The sequence below is a fragment of the Physeter macrocephalus genome, chromosome 5 (assembly GCF_002837175.3).
Source record: "Physeter macrocephalus isolate SW-GA chromosome 5, ASM283717v5, whole genome shotgun sequence".
NCBI lineage: Eukaryota > Metazoa > Chordata > Mammalia > Artiodactyla > Physeteridae > Physeter > Physeter macrocephalus.
Window position 1 is genome coordinate 101,538,860 of NC_041218.1, and position 8,511 is coordinate 101,547,370.

At 36.0% G+C, this 8,511-nt stretch overlaps 1 protein-coding gene across 2 annotated transcripts in view; it reads right to left on the reverse strand.

Annotated features, from left to right (window-relative positions):
- Positions 1-1,390: 1,390 nt before the first annotated feature.
- Positions 1,391-8,511, reverse strand: part of LOC114486354 (39S ribosomal protein L42, mitochondrial-like) — a 125,567-nt gene continuing 118,446 nt past the window's right edge. Inside the window, exon 5 of one of the 2 annotated variants that reach the window (XR_008617506.1) lies at positions 1,391-1,468. The gene's annotated coding sequence lies outside the window, so the exon portion shown is untranslated. The remainder of the gene's footprint in view (positions 1,469-8,511) is intronic. The other variant, XR_008617507.1, reaches the window with a different exon arrangement.

The following is an 8,511-nucleotide window of genomic DNA, read 5'->3' on the forward strand; positions in this document are numbered from 1 at the left end:
TATATATATATATAAGTGTATATATATATATGTATATATATATATATATATATATATATATATATAAATTAAATTTGGACAAAGGCACCAAGAATATACAATGGGAAAGGATATTTCCATCAACAAATGGTGCTGGGAAAACTGGACAGACACATACAAAAGAATGAAACTAGACCCCTATCTTACACCACACAGAAAAATCAATTCAAAATGGACTAAAAACTTAAATGTAAAACCTAAAACAGTAAACTCCTAGAAGAAAACATAAGGAGCAATCTCCTTGACCTTAGTTTTCTAATGATTTTTTCTATTTGATACCAAAAGCAAAGGCCACAAAAATAAATATAAACAAGTGGGACTACATCAAACTAAAAACTTCTGTTCAACAAAGGAAACCATCAACAAAAAGAAAAGGCAACGTATGGAATGGGAGAAAGTATTTACAAACTACATATCTGAGAAAGGGATAAATCCAAAATATACAAGGAACACATACAAATCAATAGCAAAGAGAAGACAAAACCCAAATACCCAATTAAAAAATGAACAAAGGACTTGAATAGACTTTTTCCAAAGAAGATACACAAATGGCCAACATGTACATGAAAAATGTGCTCAACTTAACTAATCATCAAGGAAACACAAATCAAAATCACAATGACATGTCACCTGTTAGAATGGCAGTTATCAACAAGGTGAAAGATAACAAGTGCTGGCAGGTATTCGGAGTAAAGGGAAATCGTATGTACATTGCTGGTTGGAATATCAACTGGTACAGCCACTATGGAAAGAGGTATGAAGCTTCCTCAAAAAATAAAGTAAAACTACCATATGATCCAGCAATCCCACTTCTGGGTACATATCCAAAGGTAACAAAGTCACTATCTCAAAGAGATATCTGAACTTCCATGTTCATTGTAGCATTACTCACAATAGCCAAGGTATGGAAATAACCTAAGTGTCCATTGTCAGATGAACAGATAATAAAGATATCATACACACATACATACATACATACATACAGTGGGATACTATTTGGTCTTTAAAAAGAAGGAAATCTTGCCATTTAAGACAACACGGATGAACCTGGAGGGCATTATGCTAAGTAAAATAACTCAGACAGAGAAAGACAAGTACTGTATGATCTCATTTACATGTGGAATCTAAAAAAGCTGAACTCATAGAAACAGAGAGTATAATGGTGATTGCCAGGGACTGGGGTAGGGGAGATTGGAAGAGATTGTTAAAAGTGTATAATCTTGCTTTCACTCTGAGCCTGTTCTCCAATCCCCACACTCCAGATCCCACCCCACTTGCATACCTGTGAACACACGTCCCAGTCCACGGCAGGTAGGGCCGCGTTACGGACCATCTGTATATTTCTCACTCTGTCGGGTCTGCCACAGATCGGCCACTTCACCCTCTTCCGGCAGCTTCAAATGCTTCCCTTCTGTCCCAGTCGATTTCCCTGTCGGAGAGGGTACCATATATTGTATGACTCCATCCATGAAATGTCCAGAAGAGGCAAATCTATAAAATCAGAAGGTGGATTCACAGTGCCTAGGAGGTAAGGGAATTTTGGGTGGTGGTGGATGTGGATACAGGGAGCGACTACTAATGGACATAAGGTTTCTCCTTGGGGTGATGAAAATATTCTAGAATTGATTGTGGTGATATTTGCACAACTCTGTGAGTATAATAAAAACCACTGAATTGTAAACTTTCAACGGGTGAATTATATGCTATGTGAATTATATCTCAATATAAAGATGACTAAAAATAAAATTATAAAATGCGAAAAGAAAACCCAAAACAAAAAAAGTGTATAATCTTTCAATTATAAAATGAATAAGGTCTTATGATCTAATGTATAATATGCTGACTACAGCTGATAACACTATTGTATGACTGAAATTTGCTAAAAGAACAGAACTCAAAATTTCTTACAAAAAAAACCTAAAAGGTAAATATGTGAGGGGATGGATGTCTTAATTGACTCACTGGGAGGAATCATTTCACAGTGTGTACTTACACCAAATGTTCACTTTGTCCACTTTCAATATCTTACAATTGTATTGTACGTCAATAAATAAAATTATACATCAATAAAGTTGGAAAAAAAACCAGAAAATACTATAAGCCAGAATACATATTTATATATGTACCTATGCACATCAATATGAATCTATAAAATAGACATATTCTCAAATAGTAAAATTGTCACAAAATAAAACAAAAAAGTTCACCGCAGAGGAACAAAAATGAACAATTGACAAATGACAAGACATCTAGCCTCACTGATTTATCAGAGAAATGTTAAATTATAGAAAGTTTAGTTCCATAACCATGAGATTGACAATATTAATAAGTTTAACTACACTGAGTCAGTTAGAATCCTTTCGTTTAAACTGGAAATAGAAAATCCAAATAAAATTGACTTAATAATAGGGAAATGTATTACTTTGTAGAACTGAAGGTAATTTGAGCTTCAGGTTGTTAATCTATTGGCTGCGGCTCCTCTGCTTTCTGAACCCCTCTTCTGTAGGTCATTTCATCTGAAGGATGCCTCACCTTCATTAACCTGAGCTGAGTGTTGACTGTGTTTTCCTTAAATCATTCTTTCTACTAACTTACGTCTCCAGCAACACCATGAGATAATTACCATTACAGTATTTATTTTGCAGATGAGGGGCCTGATGCACCAAGAGATTAATTTTGCTCAAAGCTGTTCAGCTGTCAAGAGGCAGTTGTACTGCAGACTCCATATGCTTAACACCATGGTGTGTTGCCTTTATAATTGACTCAAACTTAATAGAGCACTTTCCATACAACACACACTGTGTTAGGTATTTGGGAGTCAATGGTTCCTTAATCACAATCACTGCCTTTATGGAACTTATAAAAATGGGAAGGTTGCCAAGAAATGAACTTGTAATTATAATACACTGTGATATCCACCAGAGTTGTAGAAGAATGTAGGATACAGTAGCTCCCTGGTAGGAAAACTAACCCAAACTGAGGTGATAGGTAATGCTTCCTGGATGAAAGAACCTCTAGTTGACCTCTCGCCACAGCCTCCTGTTCTATCGGGGAAGCTGGAGTTGACATCTCTGATACTGGGAATATTAATGAGACGTTTGGTGCCACGCAATCTGCATTTGGGTCTCAGCTAGTCACAGAATTTGTCTGGAAAAGCCAACACTCAACACTTGGGAACTTTAGAACCCATGAGTAATTCTAGTTCCCCATCACAAGAGGGAGGAACCTCGCCCTGATTCCACGAAAGCTGAGCTTTATTGCAGTCCTCCAAAGAAGATACCCCCATCCTGCCCAAAATGCTTCCTCATCTCTTATTATCCAGGCAACTAACAGTAAGCCTACTTGATCATTTTCAAAAAAAAAAAACTCTGCTCAGTGAATCACAGTGAGAAATGGCTGGTGTTACGTGAGTCTTCATTTCAAACTTTACTTATTATTTTTAAGGACAATAAGGAGAGAGTGGCAAGTTCTAACCTATAAAATTGGGAATATAGACTTTAACATGATGACTCTGCCATATCTAACCAGTAGCACTTGTGAGAAATTGCTCTTCTGAAGGGTCCAGCTGGCTTTGTTCTAGGGAATGTCCCATGTCCTGCTGGCTTTCCAGTTCCCCATGCTACACATCACTGGCTCAGTGTGTCCAGGGTATACTGAGGAAGTTTACTCCCATTAATATTTAGACAGAAGAATTACATATTCAGCAGGCAGACTGAGAAATCAAAATTGTCAGCAAGGGGAGAAATAGGAAGTACTAGCAAGTTCCAGAAAATTCCAGAAATGTTAAATCAGAAACAATACAGTCTTTACACAGATTGAGTATAAAATTCCTCAAAGGTAAAGAATAGGTGTTATGCATCTTTGTGATCTCAGAAGTTTACCAGTTACCTGGAGTAAAATAAGCTTCTAATAAATTTTGGATTGATTAATTAATTAATTGAATAATTACTTAATTTCAGCTACCAACTCAGCATTCCTGACAATTATATGATATTTTAGATCATGCGACTTAGGAATGGTTGCCTTTATTAATCTTGTAAACGAATAGCATAAAATCATCAAGAAGGATGGAGTAGAAAGGGCACAGAATTTAGAATTGGGTGACTGTGTGTGCTGTCACGGTTATGTTCAAACCCAGGAGAGAGGGGACCAGCAGCTAACGAAGGGATACACGACGAAATGACCTTGAGAACCATCCACACCTGTCATCCAGGTGGCCAGTCTAGGCATGATCAAATCTTGTGACCCAAGGCCAAAATCAAAGCTAGGCCACAAAACTAGAGTCAGGAAAAGTCTAGGTCAATCTGAAGTAAAAAGAAGGTAATTTATTTCAAAGGCAGAGTCCTATGATAGGACCAAACAAGCACGATTTCAGTACTAGGTTGATACTGAACAAGGCAAACACTTTTCCTATCATTTCATGCTGTACCTATTTTTAAATCACGGAGATGATCAGTGACACTTGAGCATACATAACCTTGAGTAAGTTGTCCTATTCTTCACTGTCTACCATGTGCAAAATGGGGTCAATAACAGCTGTTTCAATACAAATGGCTGGAAAGATTAAATATACTGAGATGGCTAATGTATGTGAAAAAAGCTTGACTGACTGTAAATTATTGTAAAATGTATTTCATTAAGATCTGTGGCATTTCAGACCACTTTCCAGTACTATCTGCAAGTATGATTTGCTTATATCTTTGTTATAGAGATTTTGAGTTGGAATTCTCTTTCTTTTCAAATCCCATATTCTGTAATTATGAGGTGTTTCCATTTTTAGCACTATTTCCAATCATCATGTGGTTGGATGCTGCCATTCGTTATAAAGAAATTGTACTGGTTTAGTTATATAGTTTGGTCTATTTGATATTTTCCATTCACAGATCTTGCTATAAATTTGGAAAAAAAATTACATACTGAGGTTTCTAGCATTGTTGGCTTAGGAAGTCTGAAGTCATATTAATATCACCCACAGTCATTTATGGTTCTTAAGGAGAGAAAAGAGGTTTGGCACTTACTGAGGGACACTAATGTTGCCCTGAGGATGAAGACTTTCCAAGCCCCATTCAGTAAATACAGTTAACCCTTGAACAATGTGAAGGTTAAGGGCACCGTGCCCCACAAAGTCGAAACTCTGTGTCCTGCCATCTCTGCCTCAAAGACTGAACTGGTAAATGGCTCAGCCAAGGGCAGGAAGCTGAAATAGTTTGGATAGAATCAGGACCCAACCCCTCGTCCTTTTGATTCCACCTATTGGGATCTCTAATCGACACAAACTGCCCTCCCCACTTAGTTAATTTAAAGATCTGTAAAATAAAAATGCAGGTACTATATTTAGTATTTATTGAACTATATTTATTTATTGAAAAAAAATCCACCTGTAAGTGGACCCACGCCGGTCAAACTTTTGTTGTTCCAAGGTCAATTGTTTTTCTGAACTCTTGTTCTATGCCAGGTACTCTTCTGGGTGCTGACTGAGATGTTAGTAAAAGTAAGCCTGCTAGGAAGAATTGGGAAATTATTGCTTTCTTCCTATAGGCACCCACCTCCCTGTGTAGCTTCCTCCTTCTTGTCTGAAGGGTGAGCATTATGGCCGGAGCGGCAGCACTCGCCGTGGCAACAGGAGGGAAAAGTTGATGGAATTGCATTGTATAATCATACTGCTTATCATATAAGAGAAAAACCAACTCATACCTTTTGATGAAAGCCATAACTGTATGGGTGTTTTTTTAATAAGCAGCAGAACAAATTCTGAATCTGATTTCTGTTTCTTGCACATTATTTTAGGAGTCTTTCATTTCTGTATAATAAATGCTGTGTCCTGCCTTAGTGTGGTGTCCTGGGGTGCAAGAAAATCTGAAAAGGCCTTGTCTTTGAAAAGCAGCCTCAGATATAAATTATGGAATAACAAAACATTGGAGATTGATAAACAACAAGGACCTACTGTATAGCACAGGGAACTATATTCAATATCTTGTAATAACCTGTAATGGAAAAAATCTGAAAAAATACTTATATATAACTGAATCACTGTACACCTAAAACAAACACTATATTGTAAATCAAGTATACTCAATTAAAAAAAAGAATGAACAAAGCATCAGAGATTGAAAGAAGAAGAAAAGAGTGAAAAAAAGCAGTTTTATTTTATATATTTCTTGCCTAGATAAATACATTGAGAATCACGAAGATTAGATAACTTATTTAAAATCACACTACTTAGTAGCAACAGAATGAAACTGTAATCCATTTTCATGGCACCTATTTCAGTGTTATTTAAAAAAAAACATGTACAAATAATCTGAATCACAAGAAATAGGGCATAAAAGAATGAAATTTATAAGTCCATGCCAAGTGTTTCAAGGAACACTATTTCTGCAGGATATTACAATAGTTATTATGCTGTTATGAGATGTCCTATTAGACAAAGAATTTGGAAAACTCTGTAATAAAGTTAAACAGGTTTGTTTCTCTAGGACTTCTCAGAGCCTTTAGTATAAGAAGGTGTACAATGAATCTTGAAAAGACAGAAACAGTGTGCAAAAGTTTCATTTTATGTAGACTATGAAATCTACTCATCCTGGAGCATTTTAAGGGACTGGGGTTCTGAAGAATAAACTTTAAAAAACATCATAATTTATTAACTCAAACTCTTTGTGAAATGATTCAAGATATAGATAGAAAAAACAAAACTAAAAGGAAGCATACCATAGTTAAACATACTAAAAATTCTAACAAAGCTCTTTCTGATATTCAAGAAAACTTAAGTATTAAAAGATTTTTAAAAACCTAATATTCTAAGTACAAAATAACCTTAAGCAAAAATGTCAGACTGTCATGCCAACTCGGCATTCTCAAAAGAGGAAAAATTAATGTTTAAATTTATACATTTTATGCGCCTATTTATTATCACATAATGACCCACATGGCCAAATATATAAAAATATTTAATCTACAATATAATATAAAATGTATCAATTCATATTCCATTATGTTAATTACTAAAATATAAAAGCTGGCTCAGTTAAAAATAACTCAAATTTTTACTAACCAAGGAAATACATTAATAATTTTAAGAAAAAAGCAAAATAGTCACAAAAGCAAAGTTTAATTGTACTGATTTTTGTTTTACTCTTTACAACGTTTTATGACTTACTATTCGATAACCAACCTACCAGTTGGCTTTGGTTCTATATCTCAGTGTGACATTGGAAGGAGTCTTACTTTGGGAACACTGAATGCCGTGGAAAGGTACTTTGTGACTTTGCCGCCATCATGTGGATATTCGGTTTACTAAATGTGGGGAAAGCGTATGGCTTTAAAAAAAGGTGTGTTGAGTCTTTAGGTTTATCTCAGGACTTCTTATCCTGGGTCCCATGGACTCCCTAATATGTCTTTACAGGACCCCAAAACCTCCTGAAAAGGTATGTAAATTCTCTGTGGTTGTGGGCACGTTTCTGGGAGATTTCATCATAGCCTAAAGACGTAGTGTGATCAAACAGAGGTTAGGAACCATTTACATGAGTTATACAATCAAAAATGTAAGCACTAAAAACAAGGGAGCTTTTTTGGTGGCCTTGATAATGGCCTATGCTTGATAGTGAAGCCAACACTTATGCTTATTCCTGCATCTTCAACCTTGGCCAATATTTTTTCCTCTTAGTCCCTGGTGTGTTGTCTTCTAAGAGTTGCGAAGATTTCTCCAACATATTGTACATGAGAAATAGACCTGTAATTTTTAAATTGCTAAGTGAATGCTCAAATTGCAATAAGACTTTGTCTTCCAAACAGTGACCTTTGAGCATTAGAGAAAAAATTCTATCATGTCTACTATTCCCTAAAATCAAAGTTCTGCAAGAGCTGAAATCAACATGTTTTCCTTCAATTACTACTAAAACTGAACATTCAAATAACTAGTGAACTACTTTCTTTAGACAAAATTCCAATGTATTATGCCAAGTAATGAAGATTGTCTATAAACTAGTAGGAAAACTTCGGAATTTTCTCAAGAGCTGGCATAGTTCTCCACTTACTGTCTTTATGTTGAAACCCAGATATTGGATCTACAAGGCACATTTAATCTGACCATGGTGATTACTTAAGGAAGCCCAGCTGCTGTCTCCACACTGACGGCTCATGCCAGGCATTGGACCTGGATAACAATATGCACACAGAGTCTGTTGTGCTGTTGACCCTCAAAGACAAGCCAGGCAGGGAGAACACTGGACACTGGTCATGTCTCCTCTAGAACAAAGAGATTCTAAAATGCCCTGATACACCTCCTAGAGAAATGAAAATAAAAAGAAAAATAAACAAATGGGACCTAATGAAACTTAAAAGCTTTTGCACAGCAAAGGAAACCATAAACAAGATGAAAAGACAACCCTCAGAACGGGAGAAAATATTAGCAAATGAAGCAACTGACAAAGGATTCATCTCCAGAATTTACAAGCAGCTCATGCAGCTCAATAT